This window comes from Nipponia nippon, unplaced genomic scaffold, assembly GCF_047370975.1.
Source record: "Nipponia nippon isolate SJK-2023a ecotype South Korea unplaced genomic scaffold, ASM4737097v1 scaffold_10, whole genome shotgun sequence".
Taxonomy (NCBI): Eukaryota; Metazoa; Chordata; class Aves; order Pelecaniformes; family Threskiornithidae; genus Nipponia; species Nipponia nippon.
Genome location: NW_028262291.1, coordinates 38,686,288 through 38,706,572, shown reverse-complemented (window position 1 = coordinate 38,706,572; position 20,285 = coordinate 38,686,288). Strand labels below are relative to the sequence as shown.

General features: G+C 40.6%; 1 protein-coding gene and 1 long non-coding RNA gene across 5 annotated transcripts in view; both read left to right on the top strand.

The window, feature by feature from the left end:
- The first annotated feature begins 3,229 nt into the window (after positions 1 to 3,229).
- On the top strand, positions 3,230 to 13,968 carry LOC148057160 (uncharacterized). 3 transcript variants are annotated; one of them, XR_015702078.1, is made up of 5 exons: positions 3,246 to 3,308; positions 3,434 to 3,576; positions 6,307 to 6,441; positions 7,706 to 7,812; positions 13,404 to 13,968. It is a non-coding gene; the product is annotated as an uncharacterized LOC148057160 (long non-coding RNA). The 3 variants fall into 3 exon arrangements; XR_015702077.1 differs by lacking the exon at positions 6,307 to 6,441; XR_015702079.1 differs by lacking the exons at positions 3,434 to 3,576; positions 6,307 to 6,441 and having other exon boundaries at positions 3,230 to 3,362.
- A 969-nt stretch (positions 13,969 to 14,937) lies between these two features.
- STXBP6 (syntaxin binding protein 6) overlaps positions 14,938 to 20,285 on the top strand; it is a 131,956-nt gene continuing 126,608 nt past the window's right edge. The window contains exon 1 of one of the 2 annotated variants that reach the window (XM_087746644.1): positions 14,938 to 15,090. The gene's annotated coding sequence lies outside the window, so the exon portion shown is untranslated. Of the gene's footprint in view, positions 15,091 to 20,099; positions 20,206 to 20,285 lie in introns of those variants that run through there. The other variant, XM_087746645.1, reaches the window with a different exon arrangement.

Sequence of the window (20,285 nt, the reverse complement as noted above, 5' to 3'; positions counted from 1 at the left end):
CTACCATACTATCAGAGGCTCAAAGGTGCTTATTAGTCCGTTTCCCCGGTGTTAGTAGTATCCATCTGACAACAATACTTGCTTTCTGCAGAAGTATCCCCAAAGCCTCATGACCTTCTTGTGACCCTCCCCTCTCTTTCCATTTCAGTCCCAGCTGCCCCTTACATGCACCAAAAAAGCCACACAGGAGCAAGACAAAAACCAACCCTCTCCTTTCTCAGGCAAAACCCATGTTTCAGGCATCTAGCAACTGATTGACATGCACAGGCCTTTTTTACTCGGGCTATGAATGTCTGCATCATACGCCTGTATGGGAATATTTGGCGTATAAAAAATTCTTAGGCAGTCCCCACAGATGCCTTGATCACCACTATACTTTCTCTCCAGCTTTCACCAAAACCTGAACTGTACACAGTAGCAATCTGCTCTATGCAGGGACTGCAGATGCAAAATGCAATCCAAGGACTCTAACATGTGATGAAGATGTTGTATATGCTGGTGCCAGAACATGTTCTAGAGAAGTTGGTTTTGTTTCTCTGTTCCCTTGTCAATGCCACATGCCTATTCACGTTTTTCTCCAAATCTCTCTTCTCCCTTTCCCACTTCCAGAATGGCCAAGGCACATCTCCAAACCTGGCAGCAAATTCCCCAAGGAGGAATTTACCTGTATTTTTCTCCAAGAGTAGCACAATGTGCTGGGGACAGGTTGAGACCACTACTTCAGCAGTCTTTCACTGTTGACCGGCAGTGGAACTCCTGCCATATGGAGCGGGATTTAACATGCAGAAGGAACTCTGGGTAGCACGAAAGCCTGGAAAAATGTATAACGATTGAAAAATTCCCAATTGGCAAGTCATACATGTCATGATTCAGTCTGCCTAAGGAACAGAAGCACGCAAAGCACCTCTGTTGCAGGTACGGCCACTGATTTCAGGCGTCCACACTAGTTTCCAAGATGGCAAGAGAGTCAGCAAGGAGCTTGTGCAGAGCTCACCATTCTCTCTTGCTAGGACAGACACAACAGATTAGCAGGTTGTCTTAGACCAAGAAAAGAAAAAGCAGACCTTTACTTTCCTCTTTGCTTACATTTCTTAGCCTTTCCTTCTTCTCTAGAGGAATAGCAAGCATAACCATGCTGTCTCCTTCACAAGCCTGAATCTGCAGTGTGGAGTTCAGCTACCTAAAAGACAAGCATCTAAGCTTTCTCACTGGAAATAAAAATACACCCCCATAGTCCCCTATCATTATCTAAGGCAATGCAAGAAATGTTTTCAAAGTATGACCATGTATTGACATTACTTTTGTGTCAGATGCAATAGCCTATGAAGACATTTCAAAAAAACAGTTCTGATTTAAAGTGCTCTTCATTTATCTGACTATGGAAGTTTAGCTTTTTGTTCTGTGATTTAAAAATCATGTTAAATATTCTATTGTTAGACTTGTCTACCACTGAAAATTGGGAGTCTGTGTTCCTGCCCCATCCTTTGTTTGCTCATAAAAGCGTATGTTCTTTATTGTAAAAACAGGGTATTTTTAAAGCAATTGTATTTTTTTTCAGGTTTCTACATTTCTGAAGCAAAGCAAAACACAGGTTTTAGTACTCTTAACCATTAACCATGCACATTAACCACATCTTTTTAGCATCTGAGAAGGGGTTTTCATATACAATGTAATGTCAACAAGTATTTTCTCAGCCCAGTCAGCACAATTGACTTCTGTGGAATTAATTATTCCTCACAGAATCAAATGCTGGCAATGTGCCATCTCAGTTAGCAGAAGCATCATTTTAAACATGATTTTGATATGCTTGTACAAATAAAAATCACATTATATAATAATATTTATTCTCTCTACACAATTTTTCTTCTTAGCTGACTTGTCATAACACAAAACATCAATTCCCAACTGTTAAAAACATGACTGCTTTGTTTGTATTTTAAGTATTTTTCCCTCTGCAGTGATATTACTAAAAACATAATTTTGGGAGTAATTTTCAGTGCTATTCAATGTAATGTGTTTCTTGTGTGGAGTTTTCACCTAAAAATAAGTACCTACCTTGAAATGTTCACACTTTTCACTGTATTGATTTTGTAAATATTTTGTACACACTACAAAGTAACAGTATATTTTTAAGGAAATATACCTATTGTCCTTTGTCACTATATCCTGTCTTCAAAGTCCTGTAAATAAAAATTACCTAAAAATCAATACGATTTTCTTTTTCTTATTTCTTCTAGTGATTGCCTAAAAGCACTGGCATCAGTATCAGTACCATTTCTGTAAAAGACTTCAATAATTTTAACTTAAGAGAACATACTTGTTCTAATATTTAATACCTAATATGTCAATTCAATATACACTCTTTGTTCAGCTTGGTTTCAATTTCCAACAATTATTTTAGTCGACCAGTTGTGGGTTTTGCAAAATCTAAGTAGAGTCCCAGAGCTGTTGGGATATCTTTCTTTTTTTTTTAACCAATTCTTATGTACTGAAAATCTCCTTACTCATTACTGAAATGTGAATAAACATTAAGTAAAAGCTTTTGTTTGATTATAGGGCCATAGGAAAATTTAGTGACTTCTCTTAACTAACATCTTGAACATGGAAAGCCCAATAAATATTGAGTGATTTTAATGTTGCTTTGCTTCAGGCTGTCAGGATGAGTAGCTCTTCAAGAGACTTGAGAGAACTATAACAAAAACCAGAACATTTGGGTTAGGCCAGTCATTGTCTTAAGTTGTTAGTTTTTGAGAAAGAGATTCCCCCTCTTCTGGGTGCTAATCGGTGAAGAATTGAGAATTAAGAACAGATACTACGGGCAGCATCATGTACATAACCCAGATACTACTGGGGGGAGAAAACACAAGGGATGATCCCTTTTGTATCTGCCAGTCACAGAGATGACGGGCAAGAGCTTTTGAACTGGTGAATGCCACTTCCTGAATTGTTTTGTCAGATGATAGTCAACAGTAGGCTTACTGGCTTCCAGAAAGGTCAGTTGTCTGCTTCAGCAGCTAAAGGGTGAACTCAGCACAGATTTAGTGCATGGGCATCGACTCCTTCATCTGGAAGCTGTCCCTTCACTGATGGCCACTCTACAGCACGCAGTCAGTATCTTCCTCAGGGTCCAGACACTATCTGGTGTAGGTGTCTGGATGTTTATGAGACAGACATCTGGCAGTCAGATGCACCGGTTGCACTGCCAGCTCTGCTCCCTGCCTACCACTCTGCGGTTTTTGGAGAGCAGGAAAGAGTCCTCACCACGCAGTGACTGCACAGCTCCATTCCTGATGTCAGGCTGCTGTCAGGTTGCAGACCAAAAAGGCTTCTAAAAAGCACTCTGGAAGTGACTGGGCTGAAAGGTAATGGTGTCCTGATAGTGATGTGGTTCTTTATCTGTTTGGGTTTTTTTTGGTTTTTTTTTTTTTTTCAGGACTGAGCTCAGAAGCAGGAGAGACTAGGAACCAGCTGCCAAAAGCTTCCTCAATGTACCATGCAGATAAGCAGAGGAAAAACACCAGGCAATCTGGAATAGCAGCCCACATGCCCACAGCACATGCAGATGTAAATGCCATGGTATGTGCTCTCTTTATTCATACCTGGTCCTATTCAAATCTGTACTACTTAGTGATCTGAGGGCGTAGGGATCCCCTTTAAATGAACATGGATGCATGGCCTTAGGTATGAACAGAACTCTTTCTCTCCTAAAAGCTTTTTCCTAGTTTAATTTAGCTTTTTGTGATGTGAAACATTCATTCTAGCTATAATTCCCTGACTCAGAGTTCTCATTATTAACACCTGGGAACAAAATCACAGATCAACGAGTATTTTGAAATCAAATGTGTTCTGAAAAATACATAGAAATCCATGAAGTTTTCAATTTACTTTATTTAAACTGCCTTAACCTCTTAAAGGACACAGTGTGGTTTTCTGTATATTATACTATGTATTACTGCAGTGTAGTCTTTATTATCTTGGGGAGAAGGCTTTACCATCATAAGTACTTGTATCTGCACTGTTGCATAGAAGAATATTAAAGACGTCCAGATAAAAGATGCCAGTTGAAAAGAAAAAATGTCTTTTGGATTTGGACTACAGGCTGTAAGCAGTAGGGGAGGTTGATTTTTTTAAATCCTGTATATGTATGAAAAACTTCAGCTGAACAAAAAATGTTTTTCCAGTGTTAGAAGTATTTTTCACTGGTACACAAGGAAAACATTTACTTTATTGAAAGGAAAATGAATAGAAAATGTGAAGATCACAACATGCAAAGTCAAGTAACGTCACTGAAATTAGCCAGCTACAAGAACCCAACGAAGTCAAAGCGCACATTTCAGAGCAGGGCCGGCACACCCTGCAGAATATTTATCATTAGCATTGATCATGCAATGGAAAAATACAAGTTAGCTGCAGTAATATTCTCACTCAGGGAACACTAACTTTTAAAACTAGCATTTGGATATTAACAAGAGTGTATCGTTTCATGATTTTCTCTTCTTCAACTGTCATTTTATTTTAGGAATTTTTGGCCTGACTACTTTCTTCTACTTTCCCACACAGGGAATCAAGTCTTAAAGAGACAGAAGTTGCATAACAGGGATATTTTCTTTCTTTTTTCCTAACTTTTAAAAAAAGAGTTTACCTTTAGACACAAAAGCAAGAAAATACAAATATCCAAAACTTTTTTCACTTAGACAAGATGGTGCCAATGAAAGCTGATTTTAGTACTGCTTATCTAGACACTAAAGTGCTTATAAAGGAGAGAATTTATCCTGTTTGCCAGAGGTATGCAGGTTAAAAATAGCGTGGTAGTGAAAAAATACACATGATGACAATGTGCCAGATGACAACTAAATGGACTAGAAATGGAACAGAAATAAATTCTATGTACAATACCTTCTTCTCACATGCTCTCATTTTCTAGGCAAATTTTCTTTTCTCAGTTATCCTATCCTGTAGCATAAGACTCGAAAGCAGAATAGGTAACAGAATGCAGTGTTAACGTCAAGTTGGAGATATGCTACTAGATTTGGGGTTGGTGTTTGGGAGGGTGCGAGTGATTGTTTTGTTGGAAACAAATTCTGGATTTTATTCTTTAATTGTGTTCATCATTATTTCTTTTCAATAGATTAACAACAAAAGGTAACTCTAATATTTCATGTATCATTAGTTTAAATACGACACAGGAAACTTCTACTAACAGTACTGCATGTACTTTGAGAACTTAATTTATTCAAGAGACTGGTTGGTTTTCATGTTTAGTTGTCTCTTCTCTTTCATAGACAGAGAATGTTTTACTATGTTTTTTCTTGCCTTAGTTTGCAGGAAGTAAAATGTAGCTAAGAGAAACCAATCTAGAATCCACTTTTTAAATTTTAGATCATTATCAGAAGTGTTAACAATAAAGCCTAATGAAGACAAACCTTAAGTTGCAAAGAGGGTCTGCCTAATTTATCCTAAGAAATGTTTATAAGGAACATTAATAATGACACGAAAGGAAGTTAGTGTGACTATTGTTACTACTATACAGAGAATGAAAGCTTTTCAGAATGAATTGCACTTTAAAATTAATCTCTGAGTATTCAGAGGAGCAAACTTCAAGTACTTGGGAAGTTTATAACCCGTCTTGGAAAGTTAACATCACTGGCAATATATATAGGTGTGTAGTGAAATTCATTTTCTAATACGAAGGAAAAGTCACTCATTCTTTTTTAAATCCTCAAGACTGTTAATTTTTAAAGCCCATTACATATGCTCAAATCCTTCAAATGCTGTATTGTAAATACATTAACTTCCCTCCCCTCCCAAATGTATTATGTCTCTGTATATTGACTACAGCTATTGAATAAGCATTTTTAGTATTTAAAGAAACCTGATGGTGCTATCAATTGTATTATTTGGTAAGTGATTTCAGGTCAAAAAACACAGTATTGATTAGACTCCAGTTTTGAAAGAAATAAACAAATGGAACATGTATTGCTTTATCTTTCTGTGCACACATATATATGTATATGTGTGTGTGTGTGTGTGTGTGTATGTATAACTGCTTATTTTGACAAACATATTGACTAGCTGCCTCAGGGAATGGTGCCATTAATCAGCTAATCATAAGTGCAAAATTGTCCATTGGGCATTTAACTCATTGTCAGAACACACAAAGCCATTTCACCTAGCCGATTTTTTTAAATGATTGGAGGGACTGGGTACTACGCTATGTATGGGTTGAAAATTGATTTTCTTAAATACAAAATGAAACTCAAAAGTTATTAAGTATGCATGCTTGCCCCTGTCCTTTGCTGTATGCAGTGAGACCTTTTGCAAGTTTGAGATGTTTACAGTGCTGGAGCTGACTGAACTCCAAGGCTTTTCTCTCTGAAGTAAGGATTGTGAGCCCTATTGCTCCTGACAGTCTTGGTGGGCAAGAGAAAGCCCATGCCATGAGTAAGTACAGAGCTTTGCATTATTTAGGCCTCCCTGCACAAGGCTGTTTCACCTCTACTGCAGAAATTCTCAGGGCACTTGTACTGAGTCTTTGAGGACTGTGATTATTTCAGTAAGGTGGTAATGTATCTCCGCAGAAACACACATACCTATCTATATGCATATGTACGATATAGATACAGATATACATAAAAACATTAAAAATATATGTTCATTAAATAACCTGTTAATTTCTTTCTTAAGACCATTGATTTGATTCTTTCTGCCTCTGAAGACAAGATTTGATTTATTGTCATTGACATGGGCAATGTATCTTACAGCTTTCAGATTGTAACTGGAGTCCTACCTAATAATCCTTACTATTCTAAAAAAACCACATTCTCCCACATGCATACGTTCCTATCCAAGTAACCTGTCCATACAAATTGTGTCTAATATAATTTCAGTACAACCTCAGGCATTGGCAATTACTGAACCTCTTTCAGTGTTAACTCCTTAACAGAGCCTGTAGCTGATTTTACCACAAGCCGACTCAAATCTAGCCCTGGATGTAACACTGTTTCACATACCAAGTCTATGATACAGAGAACTTTGAAACTATTTTCAATTTGATGTGTCCTCACAAAAGGCAGACAGATGGTCAGTGGTAGAAAAATAAAGAAAAAATCTCAGAGGAAATCTATTTTAATGTTATAGATTCATGTCAGAAAAAAAATTATCAAAACAATTTAAGGAGAAGTGGTGCACAATTATTTCTGGGACAGGTTTTTGTATCTGCCTTTGGCAAGACTGGTTGCAGAAACAAAGGTAAACATAATCATTAGAACAACATGTCTGAGTTCTAGAGAATAAAGCTTGGCAAGATCTTGAAGCTGCTCTAAGATTTATGTTCCAATTTTTGACCGATGCAGAATCACCTGCCCTGCAGATATGGATTTTCTGATTTTTATGGTTTTATTTGATGATTCTTATTAAAAATATATATATATATATAAGCAGCAATGTTGGTGAGTGAAAATTTTTTATAGTTCAGTGTGTATTTCAAAAGCATGCCTTATCATTGTGTCCTGCCTATGATGAGTTTTTATAAGCAGAAGTTTAACTTTTTTTTTTACAATAAAATACCTCCTTGCAATTTTTCTTACTCCTTAGTCCCACTTCGAAGATTCAGCAATACACAAATTAGTTAGAAAAGGTAGTACAATAGTGGTTCCTTGAAAAATTTTATATGGCAGGTTACAAGAAACATTCTCTGTCCTAACAGAGATCTGACCACCATGAAGACAGAGGAGAGCTTCGCAGAGCTTGCCACAGTCCTGGTCCACCTCGTCATGAACCCCCCAGTGTGATGTCAGGATAAAACCTTCTCAGGTAGGTTTCGGATTTCTGTACTGGCCTCAGACAGAGCCTCCTCCCAATTCTTCATCTAACTCAGTCATGGAATCACAGGAAAATTTAATTAGGTTGGGACCTTTAGAGGTCATTTTGTCCAGCCTCAAATCAGGGCTAACTTCAAAGACAGATTTGGCCTTCCCAATGATGGCTATTCCACTGCCCCGCTGAGCAACCTCTCCCTGTGTATTATCACTCTCATCACCAAAAATTTATTTCCAGTTGTATTTATATACAATACTGTAGTTGTGGCAAAATGATTATAGTTACATCAGTAAGACCTGTTAAGAAAAGCAGCCCCTCTTAAAAAAAGCCCAAAGTTACAGACCAAATCCTCTTCTGTTCTAAACCTACCAGCTGCTGTGCAATCATGGTCACATTTTTAAAAATTACTTCTAATGTTACATTTCTCATGTATATTATTTTGGGCATTTTAAATGGTTCTTCAAGTCTGAGGCACCAAGAAGTTTGAGATCACTTTTGAAGATGCAGCTTTTGTTATCTCTGGGCCTCACTTCTTCACCTGAAAAGTTAGAATACCCTTCATAGAGTATTATGCATGTTAACTGCCAAAATCTGTATAGTTCTGTTTATTAGTTTAGAATGTTGAATCTAAACTGTCATTACCTGTGGATTTCCACTAAAAGCACTCTTTTCATCTTCAAAAGTGCCTATCACTACTCTGGAACATATGTTACCCACAGCTTTCATCCAGAGCTCCACTTATATCAGCAAGACTGTTATTCTTGCAACTTTAGGAAGCACAAGGTCCTGTCCTATTTCTGAGTCATAATCAGACATGAAGTATGTGATGCTTTCTTTTCAGTTACAATGAGTTATAAAATATGGATTCCATTGCATTGCCAATTTCCTGTAAGGATTTCTGTTTGTAGCGTTGAGTCTCTCATGGGATTACACTTTTCTTCAAACTGAGTGTAAGACTCTGGCTAACGATTTTTTTCAGAAAATTGGAATTTAGGGTATGCACATGTGTATGCGTGTGCGCGCGTCTGTAATTAGTTATGGATCCAGACAATTGCACACACAAGTGACAGCATTCAGCTATCTTTCAGAGTCAACTGAAAGGCAAGATAGTTTGATCTTAATTTTGTCATTTGCATATGCAAAAATATAAGTCAGACTGAGGAGCTTCTGAAAACTTTGCATCTTCATAAACAATTGTGAAGCCAACATCATAATGTTGATCAAAATACTACAGTTTTCAAAAATCTATTTTCAATGTTTCCTCCAGCACATAGCATATCTTCAGTTATCTATCTATATGGTCTTTAAACCACCTCCTCATTATTATCAAGCTGTTTCAAATACAATATTTAATTTGAGGCAAATACATTTAATGTACATTTTATATTTCAAATATAAAACCATATAATGGTTTACATCTTAAACAAAATTAGGGTATATAATCACTGTATTAAGAAAAAATAAACCTAATGGTTTTCTGGAAGAACAAAACTTTCTCAAAACAATCAGATTTTTCTTTTTTTTTTTTTTTTTTTTTATTCACAGCTGCAAGTTGAATTGAAAAAGAAACTTGTTTCTAAGGAAGAAACATATTTGCATTAGCTAATCTTGGACGTAATTTAGGAAAGAATACTGCAGAGCCGATAAAACATTACACAAGTGCTTTGTACAGGCATCACAGTAAATTATCTAGTGCTGTCTGCTTTTTCTCCACTTTATCATGAAGGGCGTTTTTCAAATAATTGCTGTAAACTTTCTAAGTACTCTTGACTCCAAAGCAAAAAAATCCTCAGTTGTAAAAGTTTTTAAATTAAATATTATGAAAGCGTATTTCTAACCTTTCTAAATTTCATATTCAGCCCCATGATCATTAATACCAGTCTCCACATGGCTATGATACTAACCATTTAGGGATGATAAACAGAAAGGCATGCCGTGCAAATGATATATAATTTTACGTTGCGTTCCCCATACCATATTACGAATCACGCTAGAATTTCTGTGGTCAAGTCATATACTTTGTTAGGCCAGGCAGCATGTGACGTCATTCCCCTGGTAATCATAAACATTATGCATAGATTTTATCTGCTGTTCAAGAGAAACCTGTAATTAGTGACTAAGCCAACCAGACCTAATAAAATGCTAGGGTCTTCCAAGTCCTATAAGCACACGCTAATCAAACCCCTTTAAAGCTCCCGCTGCTGCCTAACCCATTGCATGTCTTTTCAGAAAAGTGCATCTTTTCAGAAAATTTAGGAAAATGTCACAAACATTTCCAAGACCACTGAGGCACTCTTGCTCTCCCCACTGCCTTGCTGTGTGTCTGAAAGCTTTCTGAGATATCACTGGTCATGGAAGACAATTCTTCATCTCATTCTTACATGGCTATTTTTAAACTGGTCCATGCACGTTCTGTGACAACAAGCTCCAGTACCCTCATTTTAGGAAGCTGGACAGTTCTAAGGTATCCCAGTAATTTGGGATCTGGATTTTCCACACATATAGACACATATTTATATATCTTGATGATATCTTAATTATATTTGAATTAAGGGCTATTTCTCTTGGACAGTGCTCATACTTAATTAAACATTTTAATTTTTAATTGGAGATGAGGCCTAGAGGAGACCTGAGTTTGCAGTTAGGGATATTACTTTTAATGTAAACAAGGAATGAATAAATATCAGAAGATATCAGTGAAGAAACAGATCAAACAGAAAAACTGCGATGACGTATTATTAGACTTCTTGTGGTGCTTCATTTTGTCTTTCTTAAAGATAAAACAATCTTGTAGAATAGCATCCTCCACATACTTGACTTTTTATTGATATTTTGAAGTATTGAAACTTCCTGCTTATGTTTTATGGTTCTGTCAGATGAGAGTCCCTCGATGAAATACTTGCTTTGCTTTACATGTCCTATAGGTCCTGCTGTGGAATATCTCGTATCCAGGCTGTTCTCTATAAAGTGTTGTTTGTTCAGTCTGACTTGCTTCCCAGCCTCTATCCTTTTGGTTGTTCTTTCAGCCTCACAGAAGGAGTACTTTCAAGAAGGTATTTGGGGGGCTCTTTATTATGCAGGAAAGGAACAGCCCAAAAGAGCAGAAAGAAGGAATGCCTCCTTTGCTACCTGCCAATACTTTCTGCTGCTGGAAGAAGTGCAGAATTCCTGAATGCTCCCTCCATGGGTAACAAAGGGGCACAAGCAATTTGTTAAATGACCTTACTATCACCAAGACGTCTGTATCTATTAATATAGACTTACCAGTTTTGCAGTGCGTAGCTGCATACTGCTTTTCTTGCAAACATTAGTAAATCATATTACTTCTGTGGACCAGATTGTACCAAATTTCTTTTTGTAAAGCAACACCTGCTAATACTGAGTACTTCCAGAAGAAAATATGACTCAGCAAGGGTATATATACAGGAAGTATACTTTTATGTTAAAAATTTATTTGTAGCTTTCCAAAAATACAGATGCAAATTACTTTCTTACATATGGATGCATTTTTTCATCATTAGAAAAAGCAATACTGCTTATTTCATTCTGAAGCAAAAAGAAAAACAGAGTTATGGTCCTTCAGAGGGCACATTGGGGGTATGCTGTAGTTTTGCAGTAGACATGCTGTTCATCACAGATGACTAGTTTCTACTTTTACGTACGTTGCACAAGGTTCTACCCCTTCTGCTGTCAGCTCTCCTCAGACCCCACCTCTTGACTCTTTGAGGCTGGCTGCCTTCTCACTAGGTGACAGGAACACTGGCTGCTCTAGAGCCTGCCCCTGCCATCCAGCAAGTCACCTGACTCACCCTATTACTGTTAATCATAGACTTGGATTTGCCACGTGGGATTTTCTGATCTGAGGGCTAGGAAAATTAGCAAGAGAAGCGCCATATGCAGGTGACAGCAGAACACAATTCTGGCTCCCATAGCACTGCAGCCTGAGAAATCCAAAAGTCCAGGACACAGCTGCTCTCTCCATATAGTTCATCAATACATTGTATCATGCACTTTCTTACTGGTCATTATCTCTGTCTTGCATCTGTCAAGCATTTAAATTCCTTAATGACTTTAGCGATGCACTAAGCATGAACAACAGCACTTGTCATTAGCAGCCTCATGCATTCACTTTATGCTACATATCTTTAAATATTATGTTTGAACATTATTTCCCATTTAATACTTCAGGTGTCCTGCATAGTTAGTGCTGTGATGGACTACAGACATGCGGCTCAAGACGAGTCTTAGACCCAGACCAGATAACCACCAATATATCTCTATTTCACCTCTATTCTGGTGGAACTGATGGAAAGTGAACCCTTCCGAATCTAGACCCCCCTCCTGATCCCACAGGCAAGCTCAGAGTTTGTTTCTTGGATCTCAACCCTGCAAACACTATGGCTCTCAGAGATGTGCTTTGGTAGAATTAGTTAAAATGGTTTAAGACAGCATCACTTCCCAGGTTTAAGCTCTGCCTCCTGGCCAGAGACTGCTGCAAGGAATATTTAGGTTAGAGGTGAGGTCAGTTTGTGCTGAGATAACAGACTATGAATTGGGGTAGGAAAAACACAAACACATGTCCTGCTCTACTATGAAGATGGTAAGCTCTGTGAAGGAGTCTGGCTTACTGCTGTGGGCGTTAATCTCGCAAATTTATTCATTTAAATCCACCAGATATTACTTGTCAGAACCCTTAGGAAAATAATTTTACATGGTTGACTGACAGATCTTTTTTGTGTTGTTTAGGGCTACTTAGGTGTGTAAACCCACTTGCTTGCCTAGACCTGTTTGGCATGAAGGCTGAAGTCTGCTGGACAGTTTTGGTGTGCTAAATCTGCCTAACTCATAAATTTATCCAGTCGTAGGAGGGGAACAATGACTGAGCACAAGCATGCCGCTCAGCCTGACATGCCCAAGGACAGCGAAGATGACATTTTACAAGAACAGTACAAGTCATTGTAAATGACAGGCTATATGCTTAAATACAAACCAAAGTCCATCAACATAATTTAGCAGTTTTAGTAGCAACCATCAACTTACCAAAATTAAATACTATCAGTTCAAAAGATGATGGAAGCAAAAATGCAACACATTTGAAAGGTCTGAGTAGCTGCAAAAATAAAAGCTGGACTTCAAGTTCTTCTCTTATCTGAAATACATTGCCTGCAGAGAACCTACAGGGGGGAAAAAAAAAGAAAAAAACAAACAAGAAAATCTCACCAAAATACATTAGAACTAAAAGAAGAAAAAAGGGATAAAAGGTTGAAGGGCTGAAAAGTGTCATTTTTAGTGTTCCTGAATGCATATTCAGCATTTTTCGTCTTGGTTTCTGGGATCAGGCAATTAAATGACCACCTCAGCTTCAGTGTTCCTAGTCTGTATGGTTGCAGAGAAGTTAGAAAATGACATTTTAAAAGGCATGGTATTTAGATAGTAGATAAAAATGGATCACATATCTGTACTTTCTCAAGTTTACCTTTCTAAAAAAAGGTACTGATGAACTCTTTGAAGGTCTCAATGCTCAGATTCTGATTGCCCCTACTAATACATGAAAAAGTAACCTTGTTTCCAACTTTGTCTTTCAGAACCGTGGACTGTCTTCCCTGTTTTCTTTTCATGGCTGTGCATCTGGCCAGAAGTCCATGGATGCTAGAGACATTGAGCTCTATGGGCAATCAGGCTCACACAAAAAAGGGATCTATCTTTTGGAAATTTATTTTTAATATACAGGGAAAACTGAAGGCCACTGGGGGCTGAACTTCTTTATATACAAGATGTGAAGGCAGTAAGGCATTTGTGGGAGGCCCTTGCCTACAAAAAAAGTAGACTGGCCTTTTTCCACGACACCCATGCAAAATTTATTGAAATTAATATGAGTCATTGAATGGATTTCAGAGCATTTTTAAGAGAGATCTAAAGACGCAGCAATACAACGGAGTGTAATGGACTGAAAAACTGAGGTGGTAGTGAACAACTGCCACTGTGTAACATCAACAACCATTAGATCAAATGATGGCATCAAAATACACACGCACCGAGCAAACAATCAACTTACATTCTCATTAACTAACGGAAATTGTACGAACTACGGTTCATGTTGACAATCGTACAAAAATGCAGTTATAAATTAAACATTGTAAAATAAAGTACAGAAATATTTTGCTATGTTAGGAATGTTTATTTTCTTACTAAGCAGCTTATTGTTTTCAAGCATTACATTCCCAGTATGGCCAGAGTGAACACACAGCGCTTCTAGCCATGAGGCGCAGGACCTGGACATCTCGCTAATACCCAAAGTAGAAAGTACCGTGGCAGAATATGTTTCAGCCTTGCCCTCAGAGTGGGGATTAACAGCCCCCTGTCATTACTTATCTGAAGCCTGACGCTTTAGCAGAACGTAAGGCCTTTCGGGAAGCTCCCTACGGGCTTACGCAGCCGTTCCCACACCTGACGGACCCCGGGCTCCCCAGCCCTTCTTTCGCGCTGCTTTACCTTCGGGCCCTTTGGAAAAGCCAGACCCGACTCCTACACCGCGGGCGTTCCGGGACAAGGTGTGAACGTCTTTCTGTTTTCCTGGGCGCATTTAGCGCTGCAAAACTCGGAAGAGAGCTGAAGGGCTGCCTTACCGACGCATTTCGGAGGTCTGTCCGCCTGAACTCTCTTAACCCCGGCGCCGGGCGCCTCCGCCCGCCCAGCGCCCGCTCCGGCACCGCGAGGCTCCGGCCGCAGGGAATCCGGCCCCCGCGGGGCCCCCCCCGGCCGCCGCCGCGCTGCGCGCCCTCGGTCCGCTCCCACGGCGCGCACTCGCGGTGCGGCGCTGTCGCCGCCGCCAGCCCGGCTACGCGGCGGCCCCGCGGGCGCGGAAGCGGCGCCGAGCCCGCCATCAGCAGCGTTGGGGGTTTCTTTGTTCCCTCCCCTCCAGCGATCCCAAACTCCCGTCCCAACGCGCTTATTTCCTCCCGCCTCCCAAACCCGCTTCCTGCCCCCGCTGCCCGGTGCAACCCGGCCGCCGCCCCCCTCCGCCCGCCCCGCCGCCGGCTCGCGGGCGGCCCGGGACGGTGGCGGCGGGAGCGGGGGGCGGCCCGCGGGCGGCCCCGATTGGCGCAGCCGGCGCACGTGGGGCCGCCCTCACGCCTCGGCGCTGGCAGCGCGGCGGCCGCCGCCGCGGGGCGCGGCACAGCGCGGCAAGGCAGGGCACTCCGCTCCGCTCCGCGCATCGCCCGCGCCGCTGCGGCGAGGAGGGGAGCCGAGCCCAGCTGAGCCGGCGGGAAGGTAGGTGGGGGGCGGCAGCCCCCGTGCTGCGGGTCGCGGCCGCCGCGGGGTGCGGTGGGGGCTCCCTCGGTGGTGGCGCCGCGCCCGCCCCGCTGGGGCTGGTGGCTGCCACGGCGCCCGCGGGAGGAGCTCTCTGAGGAAGTGGGACAGCGAGTTAACGATTAACTCCAGCGTGGCGTCCCCCGCCTCGACCCCGGTGCCGGGAGCGCCGTGGGCGCCCCGGGGGGGCCGGGCCGGGGCAGCCGGGTCTGCGCCCTCGAGGGGAGGCGGCTGTTCCCGCGCGGCGGGGCGGGGGGCGGCCGCTGCCGAAGCCCGCGGAGCTGCGCGGCCGCGGAGCGCCGTCCGCCGGGCGGCTGAGGCAAGGCGGGAGGCGCACCTGGCAGCGCAGCCCTCCTGCCCTCGCCGTCGGAGGCTGTCGGAGCGGGGCGTCGGGGTGGGTCCGGCCCTGCAGTCACCCCCCCCCTCAGCAGCAGGCTTTGCGCTGACCCCGGCCAGAGCGGCGGTCTGCAGCCCGGCAGCGGTCCTACCCCCGTTGTTCCTCCTGGGGAGATTCTCCGGGTGGTGAGGAGAGCACAAAACCGGCCGGCAAACGTTAAGCGGATCTAGTGGTCTCCTCCCAGCCCAAGCTGTGAGGGGTAACCTTGACAGTCCAGTGGAACGGCCGCCACTGCCTTCCCTGCCTTCTGTTTGAACTAGCTTTGCTAATGGAAAAGTAAAACTCACAACGTCTGTCGTCTTTATCCTCTAGTGTTGCAGTGATGCTGCTGAAGTTTGAAGTTCAAGGAAATATTTACCATTATTTAGAGAACTGTATTAGTCCTTTTTCGTCTTATTTTGCCTTCTGTCAAACAGAGGAGTTTACGTTTTAGGAATGACATCGCTTTGCAAATCCCTCTGTCTTTTTCTAAACATAAGCTGTCTCTTGGGTTGTCTTCAGCTTGGCTGATTTCCTTTTGAGTCAGAACTAGTGTTACTGCTTTTCATTGCTTGAACAGGCTCCACAAACCAATGACACCTTTCTTAAGAGTTTTAAGAGTTCTTGCTCATGTGATGGGGGTCATCTGGCCTCTTTATGCTTAATGTTACTGAGGCGGGCAGGACTTTATCCTTTTCCGTCCTGAAATAGTGGAAGGTGGCAATATGATATCTTGATTCTCTTTTGATTACGACATCTAATCAAAGCTGCAGCATCTAACTGTAGAGGAGGTCTCTGACCTGCCATCTCTTTTATAAGAGAGGAATAAGAAGAAGGCAGGGAAGTTATACCTTGCTGGTGATGCATTGAGTTAGCAAGTCATAGGTTTCTTTTCCACATCTGTAGTTTCCAAGCACCCTATGACTCTTTAATTTTTCTGTAAGTGTAGTTAGCTATTTTAATGAGACCTTACAAACTCCAAATATGGTGGTTTTTGAAGTAACAAACACAAATACTTGGGGTAGTTTGAGTGTGAATATTCGTGCTGGTGAGCTGGGATTTTTTTTTTTTCCCCCACCCTCTATGAAATATAATTTTATGTTTTCTTGCCCCTAGGAGGAATGACCTCCCGTGGGGTTGATGGTAGCCTACTTGATAAGTTACTTGAAAAAGGCCTCTTTCAGTGAAATGGTCTCGGGCCTTTCTGCTTGGGGGAATGCAGTTACAGTGTAGTCATGCCACACTAATTTCCCTTGTGCATACTCTTGATTTTCTTTAAGAATATGCTGTAAAAGTTGGATGGCACGTTTAAAGGTGCACTAAGATAAATCAATGAAAATAAAAAATACCATGAAATTTTTAGAGTGGAGTGAAAGCACCATTTTGGGAGTTAGCCCAATCACAGTTTTGTGATAGCTTCCCCAGGTGAAGGAATTTCCAGGTGGAAGAAGGTCTGTGAAGAATTGTGCTATGGAAAGTAAGGGTGTTTTACCCCTGAGTAAGGATGTTTGCTATGGGGACTGAGGTTGCTGTAGCTCGCGCATGTTGATTTTGCATCTCCGTTTCATTTATCTTTACGTTTCTGAGTGTCCCTCTAGACATAGTCTGGATCTGAACAGCTAGAGTAAGGGCACTGTGACAATAACACAACCATGTGTACTCTAGAAGGCCCAAAGAGAAATATTTTATGTTTTTTCTTCCAGGTGTATATCGAGATCACCTCACTTCTGTGTGCATGTGTGATTTTTAGACAGTGAGGATAATATAAAAGTAAGGTATTTATAAAATCCTCAGTATGAAGGGTTTTCCGCCCCTCCTAGTTGAATATTTTTTCATTACTCCAGGCTGCTTATACTGCAATTTTACTTCTTCAACAAGATTAATTCATCAATAGATACTTCTTCTGTTTGTACTGTTGTTAGTGGAATAAAGCGTATGTTTTAGAGAACTTAAAAATACTTTTTTTAAAAAAAGGTGCCGTTTTTAAGACTATATGGGATAAGATGACTTTTCAGAATTTTATTCATAATAAAACAAATGCTGACTTTGGAAAATAGTAGCTGTTGGTCTGTTTTGGGGGGAAGTACACTGTCTAAATAATAGTGCATTTGTTCTTTCTTTCTCTTTTCTTCCTTTGTAACTTAATGTTCCTTTCCAGTGTACAGCTGGTAAGTTAACATTGCCAAGGTTGTACGAAAGTGTTTTAATCACAGTTTTGGAAGCCTATGTTTGCATAACGTGATGGTAAGACAAATTGATTCCTCCTGTTTTTAACCAAACAGGAATGCTATAGCAAATGTGTGTACAGAGGCAAATCAAGCCCTTCAAGAGAACGCTTAATTTGCTTGGTCCTTGATTGGCAGTCTCTAGTGGTGTTAGGGATTTGAAAAATGGATGAACTAAAAAGCCTTGGCGTTAATTTGTATTGTAGCCAGATATGCCAGTGAATTCATTAATACGCTTTTGCATATGACTGCAGCAGGCAGTGCTATGTTAACTGTATAGAAGTGTGTTTAAATTTCAGCTTTTGGTTTGACTATTTCTTGTTCTGAGTCAGGACACACTAACTAGGGCAAATCTAGTATCTCATCAGTGCTAATAAACATCACCGGATTGTTTCTGGTTGCTTCTTGTGTAGTGTTCCTTGGTTATACAAATCTTTCATAGGGTACAGCTATACCTTTTTTTTTTTTTTCCCTGTATCCCAGACAGATTTCTTAAACTTGGAGAAAAGGAGAGCAAAACAGTAACAATAATACAAAACAAGAAATGTGTTGACAAGAGAAGGGGCTCTTGTTTTTTTCTGCCCAAAAAGGCCTTGAGCATTTAGACTGTGATGTGAAGGGGGGGAACTCTGGTTTTATGGGGGTGGGTTGCCTCTTACTGTTTTTTTGTTTGTTTGTTTTTCTTTTTTTCCCCCTTCCCTCCCCTCATCTGAGTAAGCTGCTATCACACAACTGAGTGATGTTTTTTCAGGAAGCAAATGCATTTCTGAGGCTATATATAGCAGAAATAAACTAATGAAATGTACTTACTGGGTAATTGAGGGGAGAAGAGAGACCAGACCATTTTACAAAATCATTGTATTCAAACTCTTTCAAAACTGCCAGTACCCTCCCTCCATCCCAAAAAAATCTTTTTATGTTAGTTCATTTTCTTTCTCCAGTATGCATTTGCTGGAGGCCCAGTTGACTTTTGGCATGTGTTGTTCACTGTGACACTCTAGAGCGCATAGTTGAACATTAAGGTGCGTTTTTTTTCCATCTTAAGCTTAGGCAGACTTCCTTTTCACCTGAGGTCGTTGACACAGATGATGCTGTGGGGCTTCTTTGTCATAAGTATAAAAGATACTAATCCCTTTGCAAATGGGATTGCATGACTGTAGGTTAGTTCAATAATATTATATGTTCCCACTTTCCCTTTCATAATTTTTCTTTGGCAGGTAGTGTTGGGAAAGGATTCCTGGCTGTGCTGGAGTGCTGCAGGTCTGGGAGCAGTTTGGACCATAATGTTCCTGGAGGAGCGGGTTGTGTTCTTTAAGACAAGATAGCACTTATATTGTATTTCTGATGCTTGCAAGACCTGGGTTTATATATGTGTGTGTTTAATGTTGTGAGCTTCTGACTTTTATGTGTAGGTTACAGTTAGTGGTAATGCAATGATAGCAGCCCCAAGGGAAAAAAAATCTAGACATTTCTGATCTGCAACATTTTGATTTCTTTAATAAAACAGAAGCGTTATGAGTGTTTAAGATTGCTCAGCAGTGAAGAATTCTTACCAATGGTTATGAACACAAGTTATTAAAACTTTTACTGTCATGAGCTGATTAAAGTCCAGCACTGAAAGTGAAACTTTATTGCCCTTTAAACGTGGTTCTAGTCTTGCTGTAGACATGAAAGCAGTGCCAGCTCCAAGAGTCTTCCCCAAGCCTTGACTGCCTGGTGTGGTAAACTTGAGATACTTTCCCTTCATTATCTTTTCTTAGAGATTGCATGTGATTTTTATATCTGTGAAGTTTCCAAGTAGCATAAAACGCATGTGGTATAATTACAGCCAGATGTGTTAATAATAGGGGGAAACCTCAAATAGGATAGGATAGGTTCAGTTAGTCTTGTCTCTGCATGAACCAGTTCAGATAAACATGTGTCAGTAATAAATAATAAACTTATTTTGAATTAGATTTCAGTACAAGAAGTTAACCGACTCCAGTTAAACTGAACCAAAATAAACCTGGTTAAATAATGAATAAAATTGTGCTGCTGTGGAAACAATTCATTTTGCTTGAAGCACCACCATAAGGTAAAATCAGAAATATAACTTTTATAGAATTTGGTGCTTGCCTGCAATTCATCTGCAAAAGAGATCTTACAAATACTTATTTCTTCTTGGTAACTGTGCTGGCCAACAAGTTTGTTATTTATGCATTTTGGTTTTGGGTCTCCTTTTCACAGGCAATTCTGTGCTATGCATGCAGGTTGTGTTAGAAAACACTCTCTGGTTTCTTGCAATTACTTGCTCACAGAACCAAAACTGTAATTCCCTCAGTTTGCTTACATTTTTTTTTTTTTCAGGGTTGTTGAAGTGCAAAATTGGAAAGTGTTTCAATTCCATTTCTACCCTTTGGCTTGCTGGTGTATTTTGGAGGAGGGGAAGAGCAAACACTTGGCCATATGCAATCCACACTTGGAAACTCCCTCTTGGTAATTAACAGAAGTTCTAGGATGTTCACAGGCTTCCTCTTGAATTGTTTGCCTTTGTGGGCCATTATCTGAGCATATCA